Here is a 10,022-nt window from a genome sequence, read left to right on the forward strand (position 1 = left end):
AGCACGCCACAAAATTACAAATCAAATTTTCTTACCAGTGCAGATCTGTTCTCGATCAAAGCAGACCAATTTATTGGCTGCAACGTAAAACAAGTAAGCATGCTTCCGCATAATTGTGGAATAAAATTGGTTTTCTGAGCGAACTGTCGTTTATATTACGCGGTAATCGGTGTTTAAATTAGTTCACACAAGCGATTGCCTAAATGAAGATTTTAATGAACATCAGAAGAAACGCGAGCACTAATACTCACAGGGTGTTCTAGTTGTGAGTACATGGCTCCTGTTGTGCTGTGACAGAAGACTTTATCTTGCCTTCGCATTACATACCATGCCCATGTACATTATTTTTATTCCCGCGTTCCAGGCGCCCCTCACGGCACAGTTCCTAGTTGCGATTTCATCGCGAAAGTTCAAAGACTCTCTGCTGACATTGGAACTGGTATATTGTATGCATAATGTTAATGTATGCATAACGTGACGGCAAGTCGATGAAGACAGGACTACATGATAGATGGAGAGGGAGGAACTTAATGGTGGTGGGTCTAGCGCGAGTTTTGTTGTTGTGAGGCTATAAAAAAATTCCGCATACCCACACTGGAGGATTGGCCAAGAATCAGGTGGTTATTCACCTGTACTCAGGTAATAAAAAAAAGCACACGGGAACGCAACACCGGAGGATTCTTCCTGATGCGCAGAAAAGGGATAAGCGCTTGAATTTAAAATAAGAAATAATAAAAATATTAATTATAGAGTGAGGGATTAAAACAGAATTATTAAGTCAAAATATCGAGCGCGAGTGCACCGTGCCGCGCCATTGTTAACTTTGTCGTCTTCTAGTCCGCGACACTACCCGGGGCCACCGAGCGATTGTCCCGTCCGCGCGAACAAAGAGCAGGCCAGTGACGATGAAACGCAGGACGTACCGATGGTCGCGATAGGAAGGATGAACATCCCGTTATATATATCTGTGTATGTGTCCTTTTTAGTCTGCTTTGTATATATATATATATATATATATATATATATATATATATATATATATATATATATATATATATATATATTATGAAGGGAGCCAACAGTCACCGAAACCAAGGTGCATAGGGGAACGTTAACTTTTTTTTTATGTGTTATGCTTATCAGTAGGATAATAATTTTTAGATTAATAAATCGCTTAAAGAAAATTACTTATAAAGCAGCAGAAAAAACAACCATGCCGCCGGTGGGATCCGAACCCACGACCTCCGAATATCGCGTCCGGTGCTCTTACCAACTGAGCTACGGCGACGGCTGTCCAATCTGCTGCTCTCGTGGGTATTTATGTTTACTGGGTGTAAGCGAGCCTTGAGAGTGTTCACCAGCGCCACCCTCGACCATAGCGGCGGACGTAGGACGTCCTGTAATACCGCGAGCGTGACGTAGAACGTCATCTAACGGCGGGGCGGAAACTGTGCGAGAGCCCTCTTATACTACCTTTGGCATGAAGACTGCCAGAACCGAGACCCTCGTTAAGCTATCAGCAGACAAGTTAAAGGAAATGAGGGGCCCGTTTGACAAATTTATGAAGGGAGCCAACAGTCACCGAAACCAAGGTGCATAGGGGAACGTTAACTTTTTTTTTTATGTGTTATGCTTATCAGTAGGATAATAATTTTTAGATTAATAAATCCCTTAAAGAAAATTACTTATAAAGCAGCAGAAAAAACAACCATGCCGCCGGTGGGATCCGAACCCACGACCTCCGAATATCGCGTCCGGTGCTCTTACCAACTGAGCTACGGCGACGGCTGTCCAATCTGCTGCTCTCGTGGGTATTTATGTTTACTGGGTGTAAGCGAGCCTTGAGAGTGTTCACCAGCGCCACCCTCGACCATAGCGGCGGACGTAGGACGTCCTGTAATACTGCGAGCGTGACGTAGAACGTCATCTAACGGCGGGGGCGGAAACTGTGCGAGAGCCCTCTTATACTACCTTTGGCATGAAGACTGCCAGAACCGAGACCCTCGTTAAGCTATCAGCAGACAAGTTAAAGGAAATGAGGGGCCCGTTTGACAAATTTATGAAGGGAGCCAACAGTCACCGAAACCAAGGTGCATAGGGGAACGTTAACTTTTTTTTTTATGTGTTATGCTTATCAGTAGGATAATAATTTTTAGATTAATAAATCGCTTAAAGAAAAATTACTTATAAAGCAGCAGCGATTTATTAATCTAAAAATTATTATCCTACTGATAAGCATAACACATAAAAAAAAAAAGTTAACGTTCCCCTATGCACCTTGGTTTCGGTGACTGTTGGCTCCCTTCATAAATTTGTCAAACGGGCCCCTCATTTCCTTTAACTTGTCTGCTGATAGCTTAACGAGGGTCTCGGTTCTGGCAGTCTTCATGCCAAAGGTAGTATAAGAGGGCTCTCGCACAGTTTCCGCCCCCGCCGTTAGATGACGTTCTACGTCACGCTCGCGTATTACAGGACGTCCTACGTCCGCCGCTATGGTCGAGGGTGGCGCTGGTGAACACTCTCAAGGCTCGCTTACACCCAGTAAACATAAATACCCACGAGAGCAGCAGATTGGACAGCCGTCGCCGTAGCTCAGTTGGTAAGAGCACCGGACGCGATATTCGGAGGTCGTGGGTTCGGATCCCACCGGCGGCATGGTTGTTTTTTCTGCTGCTTTATAAGTAATTTTCTTTAAGCGATTTATTAATCTAAAAATTATTATCCTACTGATAAGCATAACACATAAAAAAAAAGTTAACGTTCCCCTATGCACCTTGGTTTCGGTGACTGTTGGCTCCCTTCATAAATTTGTCAAACGGGCCCCTCATTTCCTTTAACTTGTCTGCTGATAGCTTAACGAGGGTCTCGGTTCTGGCAGTCTTCATGCCAAAGGTAGTATAAGAGGGCTCTCGCACAGTTTCCGCCCCCGCCGTTAGATGACGTTCTACGTCACGCTCGCGGTATTACAGGACGTCCTACGTCCGCCGCTATGGTCGAGGGTGGCGCTGGTGAACACTCTCAAGGCTCGCTTACACCCAGTAAACATAAATACCCACGAGAGCAGCAGATTGGACAGCCGTCGCCGTAGCTCAGTTGGTAAGAGCACCGGACGCGATATTCGGAGGTCGTGGGTTCGGATCCCACCGGCGGCATGGTTGTTTTTTCTGCTGCTTTATAAGTAATTTTCTTTAAGCGATTTATTAATCTAAAAATTATTATCCTACTGATAAGCATAACACATAAAAAAAAAAAGTTAGCGTTCCCCTATGCACCTTGGTTTCGGTGACTGTTGGCTCCCTTCATAAATTTGTCAAACGGGCCCCTCATTTCCTTTAACTTGTCTGCTGATAGCTTAACGAGGGTCTCGGTTCTGGCAGTCTTCATGCCAAAGGTAGTATAAGAGGGCTCTCGCACAGTTTCCGCCCCCGCCGTTAGATGACGTTCTACGTCACGCTCGCGGTATTACAGGACGTCCTACGTCCGCCGCTATGGTCGAGGGTGGCGCTGGTGAACACTCTCAAGGCTCGCTTACACCCAGTAAACATAAATACCCACGAGGGCAGCAGATTGGACAGCCGTCGCCGTAGCTCAGTTGGTAAGAGCACCGGACGCGATATTCGGAGGTCGTGGGTTCGGATCCCACCGGCGGCATGGTTGTTTTTTCTGCTGCTTTATAAGTAATTTTCTTTAAGCGACTTATTAATCTAAAAATTATTATCCTACTGATAAGCATAACACATAAAAAAAAAAGTTAACGTTCCCCTATGCACCTTGGTTTCGGTGACTGTTGGCTCCCTTCATAAATTTGTCAAACGGGCCCCTCATTTCCTTTAACTTGTCTGCTGATAGCTTAACGAGGGTCTCGGTTCTGGCAGTCTTCATGCCAAAGGTAGTATAAGAGGGCTCTCGCACAGTTTCCGCCCCCGCCGTTAGATGACGTTCTACGTCACGCTCGCGGTATTACAGGACGTCCTACGTCCGCCGCTATGGTCGAGGGTGGCGCTGGTGAACACTCTCAAGGCTCGCTTACACCCAGTAAACATAAATACCCAGGAGAGCAGCAGATTGGACAGCCGTCGCCGTAGCTCAGTTGGTAAGAGCACCGGACGCGATATTCGGAGGTCGTGGGCTCGGATCCCACCGGCGGCATGGTTGTTTTTTCTGCTGCTTTATAAGTAATTTTCTTTAAGCGATTTATTAATCTAAAAATTATTATCCTACTGATAAGCATAACACATAAAAAAAAAAAGTTAACGTTCCCCTATGCACCTTGGTTTCGGTGACTGTTGGCTCCCTTCATAAATTTGTCAAACGGGCCCCTCATTTCCTTTAACTTGTCTGCTGATATATATATATATATATATATATATATATATATATATATATATATATATATATATATATATATATATATATATATATATATATAAAGATTGGATAGCCGTCGCCGTAGCTCAGTTGGCAAGAGCACCGGACGCGATATTCGGAGGTCGTGGGTTCGGATCCCACCGGCGGCATGGTTGTTTTTTCTGCTGCTTTATAAGTAATTTTCTTTAAACCGATTGATTGGCACTACAAATAAAAAAAAAATTAAAAACATTCCCCTATGCCCGTTGGTTTCCGCGACTGTTGGCTTCCTTAATATGTTTGTCAAACGAGCCCCTCATTTCCTTTACCTTGTCTGCTAATAGCTTAACGGGGGTCTCGGTTCTGGCAGTCTTGTTGCCATAGGTAGCATAGGAGGGCTCTCGCACAGTTTCCGCCGTCGCCGTTAGATGACGTTCTACGTCACACTCGCGGTATAACAGGACGTGCTACGTCCACCGCTATGGTCGAGGGTGGCGCTGGTGAACACTCTCGAGGTTCGCTTACACGCAGTAAACATAAATACCCACGAGAGCAGCAGATTGGACAGCCGTCGCCGTAGCTCAGTTGGTAAGAGCACCGGACGCGCTATTCGGAGGTCGTGGGTTCGGATCCCACCGGCGGCATGGTTGTTTTTTCTGCTGCTTTATAAGTAATTTTCTTTAAACCGATTGATTGGCACTACAAATAAAAAAAAACTAAAAACATTCCCCTATGCCCGTTGGTTTCCGCGACTGTTGGCTTCCTTAATATGTTTGTCAAACGAGCCCCTCATTTCCTTTACCTTGTCTGCTAATAGCTTAACGGGGGTGTCGGTTCTGGCAGTCTTGTTGCCATAGGTAGCATAAGAGGGCTCTCGCACAGTTTCCGCCGTCGCCGTTAGATGACGTTCTACGTCACACTCGCGGTATAACAGGACGTGCTACGTCCACCGCTATGGTCGAGGGTGGCGCTGGTGAACACTCTCGAGGTTCGCTTACACGCAGTAAACATAAATACCCACGAGAGCAGCAGATTGAACAGCCGTCGCCGTAGCTCAGTTGGTAAGAGCACCGGACGCGATATTCGGAGGTCGTGGGTTCGGATCCCACCGGCGGCATGGTTGTTTTTCTGCTACTTTATAAGTAATTTTCTTTAAACCGATTGATTGGCACTACAAATTAAAAAAAAGATTAAAAACATTCCCCTATGCCCCTTGGTTTCCGCGACTGTTGGCTTCCTTAATATGTTTGTCAAACGAGCCCCTCATTTCCTTTACCTTGTCTGCTAATAGCTTAACGGGGGTCTCGGTTCTGGCAGTCTTGTTGCCATAGGTAGCATAAGAGGGCTCTCGCACAGTTTCCGCCGTCGCCGTTAGATGACGTTCTACGTCACACTCGCGGTATAACAGGACGTGCTACGTCCGCCGCTATGGTCGAGGGTGGCACTCGTGAACACTCTCGAGGTTCGCTTACACGCAGTAAACATAAATACCCACGACAGCAGCAGATTGGACAGCCGTCGCCGTAGCTCAGTTGGTAAGAGCACCGGACGCGATATTCGGAGGTCGTGGGTTCGGATCCCACCGGCGGCATGGTTGTTTTTTCTGCTGCTTTATAAGTAATTTTCTTTAAACCGATTGATTGGCACTACAAATAAAAAAAAAACTAAAAACATTCCCCTATGCCCGTTGGTTTCCGCGACTGTTGGCTTCCTTAATATGTTTGTCAAACGAGCCCCTCATTTCCTTTACCTTGTCTGCTAATAGCTTAACGGGGGTATCGGTTCTGGCAGTCTTGTTGCCATAGGTAGCATAAGAGGGCTCTCGCACAGTTTCCGCCGTCGCCGTTAGATGACGTTCTACGTCACACTCGCGGTATAACAGGACGTGCTACGTCCACCGCTATGGTCGAGGGTGGCGCTGGTGAACACTCTCGAGGTTCGCTTACACGCAGTAAACATAAATACCCACGAGAGCAGCAGATTGAACAGCCGTCGCCGTAGCTCAGTTGGTAAGAGCACCGGACGCGATATTCGGAGGTCGTGGGTTCGGATCCCACCGGCGGCATGGTTGTTTTTCTGCTACTTTATAAGTAATTTTCTTTAAACCGATTGATTGGCACTACAAATTAAAAAAAAGATTAAAAACATTCCCCTATGCCCCTTGGTTTCCGCGACTGTTGGCTTCCTTAATATGTTTGTCAAACGAGCCCCTCATTTCCTTTACCTTGTCTGCTAATAGCTTAACGGGGGTCTCGGTTCTGGCAGTCTTGTTGCCATAGGTAGCATAAGAGGGCTCTCGCACAGTTTCCGCCGTCGCCGTTAGATGACGTTCTACGTCACACTCGCGGTATAACAGGACGTGCTACGTCCACCGCTATGGTCGAGGGTGGCACTCGTGAACACTCTCGAGGTTCGCTTACACGCAGTAAACATAAATACCCACGAGAGCAGCAGATTGGACAGCCGTCGCCGTAGCTCAGTTGGTAAGAGCACCGGACGCGATATTCGGAGGTCGAGGGTTCGGATCCCACCGGCGGCATGGTTGTTTTTTCTGCTGCTTTATAAGTAATTTTCTTTAAACCGATTGATTGGCACTACAAATAAAAAAAAATTAAAAACATTCCCCTATGTCCCTTGGTTTCCGCGACTGTTGGCTTCCTTAATATGTTTGTCAAACGAGCCCCTCATTTCCTTTACCTTGTCTGCTAATAGCTTAACGGGGGTCTCGGTTCTGGCAGTCTTGTTGCCATAGGTAGCATAAGAGGGCTCTCGCACAGTTTCCGCCGTCTCCGTTAGATGACGTTCTACGTCACACTCGCGGTATAACAGGACGTGCTACGTCCACCGCTATGGTCGAGGGTGGCGCTGGTGAACACTCTCGAGGTTCGCTTACACGCTGTAAACATAAATACCCACGAGAGCAGCAGATTAGACAGCCGTCGCCGTAGCTCAGTTGGTAAGAGCACCGGACGCGATATTCGGAGGTCGTGGGTTCGGATCCCACCGGCGGCATGGTTGTTTTTTCTGCTGCTTTATAAGTAATTTTCTTTAAACCGATTGATTGGCACTACAAATTAAAAAAAGATTAAAAACATTCCCCTATGCCCCTTGGTTTCCGCGACTGTTGGCTTCCTTAATATGTTTGTCAAACGAGCCCCTCATTTCCTTTACCTTGTCTGCTAAAAGCTTAACGGGGGTCTCGGTTCTGGCAGTTTTGTTGCCATAGGTAGCATAAGAGGGCTCTCGCACAGTTTCCGCCGTCGCCGTTAGAAGACGTTCTACGTCACACTCGCGGTATAACAGGACGTGCTACGTCCACCGCTATGGTCGAGGGTGGCGCTGGTGAACACTCTCGAGGTTCGCTTACACGCAGTAAACATAAATACCCACGAGAGCAGCAGATTGGACAGCCGTCGCCGTAGCTCAGTTGGTAAGAGCACCGGACGCGATATTCGGAGGTCGTGGGTTCGGATCCCACCGGCGGCATGGTTGTTTTTTCTGCTGCTTTATAAGTAATTTTCATTAAACCGATTGATTGGCACTACAAATTAAAAAAAAGATTAAAAACATTCCCCTATGCCCCTTGGTTTCCGCGACTGTTGGCTTCCTTAATATGTTTGTCAAACGAGCCTCTCATTTCCTTTACCTTGTCTGCTAATAGCTTACCGGGGGTCTCGGTTCTGGCAGTCTTGTTGCCATAGGTAGCATAAGAGGGCTCTCGCACAGTTTCCGCCGTCGCCGTTAGATGACGTTCTACGTCACACTCGCGGTATAACAGGACGTGCTACGTGCACCGCTATGGTCGAGGGTGGCGCTGGTGAACACTCTCGAGGTTCGCTTACACGCAGTTAAAAAAAAAAACCCACGAGAGCAGCAGATTGTACAGCCGTCGCCGTAGCTCAGTTGGTAAGAGCACCGGACGCGATATTCGGAGGTCGTGGGCTCGGATCCCACCGGCGGCATGGTTGTTTTTTCTGCTGCTTTATAAGTAATTTTCTATAAACCGATTGATTGGCACTACAAATTAAAAAAAGATTAAAAACATTGCCCTATCCCCTTGGTTTCCGCGACTGTTGGCTTCCTTAATATGTTTGTCAAACGAGCCCCTCAATTATTTTACCTTGTCTGCTAATAGCTTAACAGGGATCTCAGTTCTGGCAGTCTTGTTGCCATAGGTAGCATAACAGGGCTCTCGCACTGTTTCCGCCGTCGATGTTAGATGATGTTCTACGTCACACTCGCGGTATAACAGGACGTGCTACGTCCACCGCTATGGTCGAGGGTGGCACTCGTGAACACTCTCGAGGTTCGCTTACACGCAGTTAAAAAAAAAACCCACGAGAGCAGCAGATTGTACAGCCGTCGCCGTAGCTCAGTTGGTAAGAGCACCGGACGCGATATTCGGAGGTCGTGGGCTCGGATCCCACCGGCGGCATGGTTGTTTTTTCTGCTGCTTTATAAGTAATTTTCTTTAAACCGATTGATTGGCACTACAAATTAAAAAAAAGATTAAAAACATTCGCCTATGCCCCTTGGTTTCCGCGACTGTTGGCTTCCTTAATATGTTTGTCAAACGAGCCCCTCATTTCCTTTACCTTGTCTGCTAATAGCTTAACGGGGGTCTCGGTTCTGGCAGTCTTGTTGCCATAGGTAGCATAAGAGGGCTCTCGCACAGTTTCCGCCGTCTCCGTTAGATGACGTTCTACGTCACACTCGCGGTATAACAGGACGTGCTACGTCCACCGCTATGGTCGAGGGTGGCGCTGGTGAACACTCTCGAGGTTCGCTTACACGCTGTAAACATAAATACCCACGAGAGCAGCAGATTGGACAGCCGTCGCCGTAGCTCAGTTGGTAAGAGCACCGGACGCGATATTCGGAGGTCGTGGGTTCGGATCCCACCGGCGGCATGGTTGTTTTTCTGCTACTTTATAAGTAATTTTCTTTAAACCGATTGATTGGCACTACAAATTAAAAAAAAGATTAAAAACATTCCCCTATGCCCCTTGGTTTCCGCGACTGTTGGCTTCCTTAATATGTTTGTCAAACGAGACCCTCATTTCTTTTACCTTGTCTGCTAATAGCTTAACGGGGATCTCGGTTCTGGCAGTCTTGTTGCCATAGGTAGCATAAGAGGGCTCTCGCACAGTTTCCGCCGTCCCCGTTAGATGATGTTCTACGTCACACTCGCGGTATAACAGGACGTGCTACGTCCACCGCTATGGTCGAGGGTGTCGCTGGTGAACACTCTCGAGGTTCGCTTACACTCAGTAAGCATAAATAACCACGAGAGCAGCAGATTGGACAGCCGTCGCCGTAGCTCAGATGGTAAGAGCACCGGACGCGATATTCGGAGGCCGTGGGTTCGGATCCGACCGGCGGCATGGTTGTTTTTTCTGCTGCTTTATAAGTAATTTTCTTTAAACCGATTGATTGGCACTACAAATTAAAAAAAGATTAAAAACATTCCCCTATGCCCCTTGGTTTCCGCGACTGTTGGCTTCCTTAATATGTTTGTCAAACGAGCCCCTCATTTCCTTTACCTTGTCTGCTAATAGCTTAACGGGGGTCTCGGTTCTGGCAGTCTTGTTGCCATAGGTAGCATAAGAGGGCTCTCGCACAGTTTCCGCCGTCGCCGTTAGATGACGTTCTACGTCACACTCGCGGTATAACAG

At 47.2% G+C, this 10,022-nt stretch overlaps 1 non-coding gene across 1 annotated transcript; it reads left to right on the forward strand.

Moving 5' to 3' along the window:
- The first annotated feature begins 4,917 nt into the window (after positions 1 to 4,917).
- On the forward strand, positions 4,918 to 4,991 carry TRNAA-CGC (transfer RNA alanine (anticodon CGC)). The gene has a single exon. It is a non-coding gene; the product is annotated as a tRNA-Ala (tRNA).
- Positions 4,992 to 10,022: the final 5,031 nt, after the last annotated feature.

The sequence above is a fragment of the Amblyomma americanum genome, chromosome 5, assembly GCF_052857255.1.
Source record: "Amblyomma americanum isolate KBUSLIRL-KWMA chromosome 5, ASM5285725v1, whole genome shotgun sequence".
Taxonomy (NCBI): Eukaryota; Metazoa; Arthropoda; class Arachnida; order Ixodida; family Ixodidae; genus Amblyomma; species Amblyomma americanum.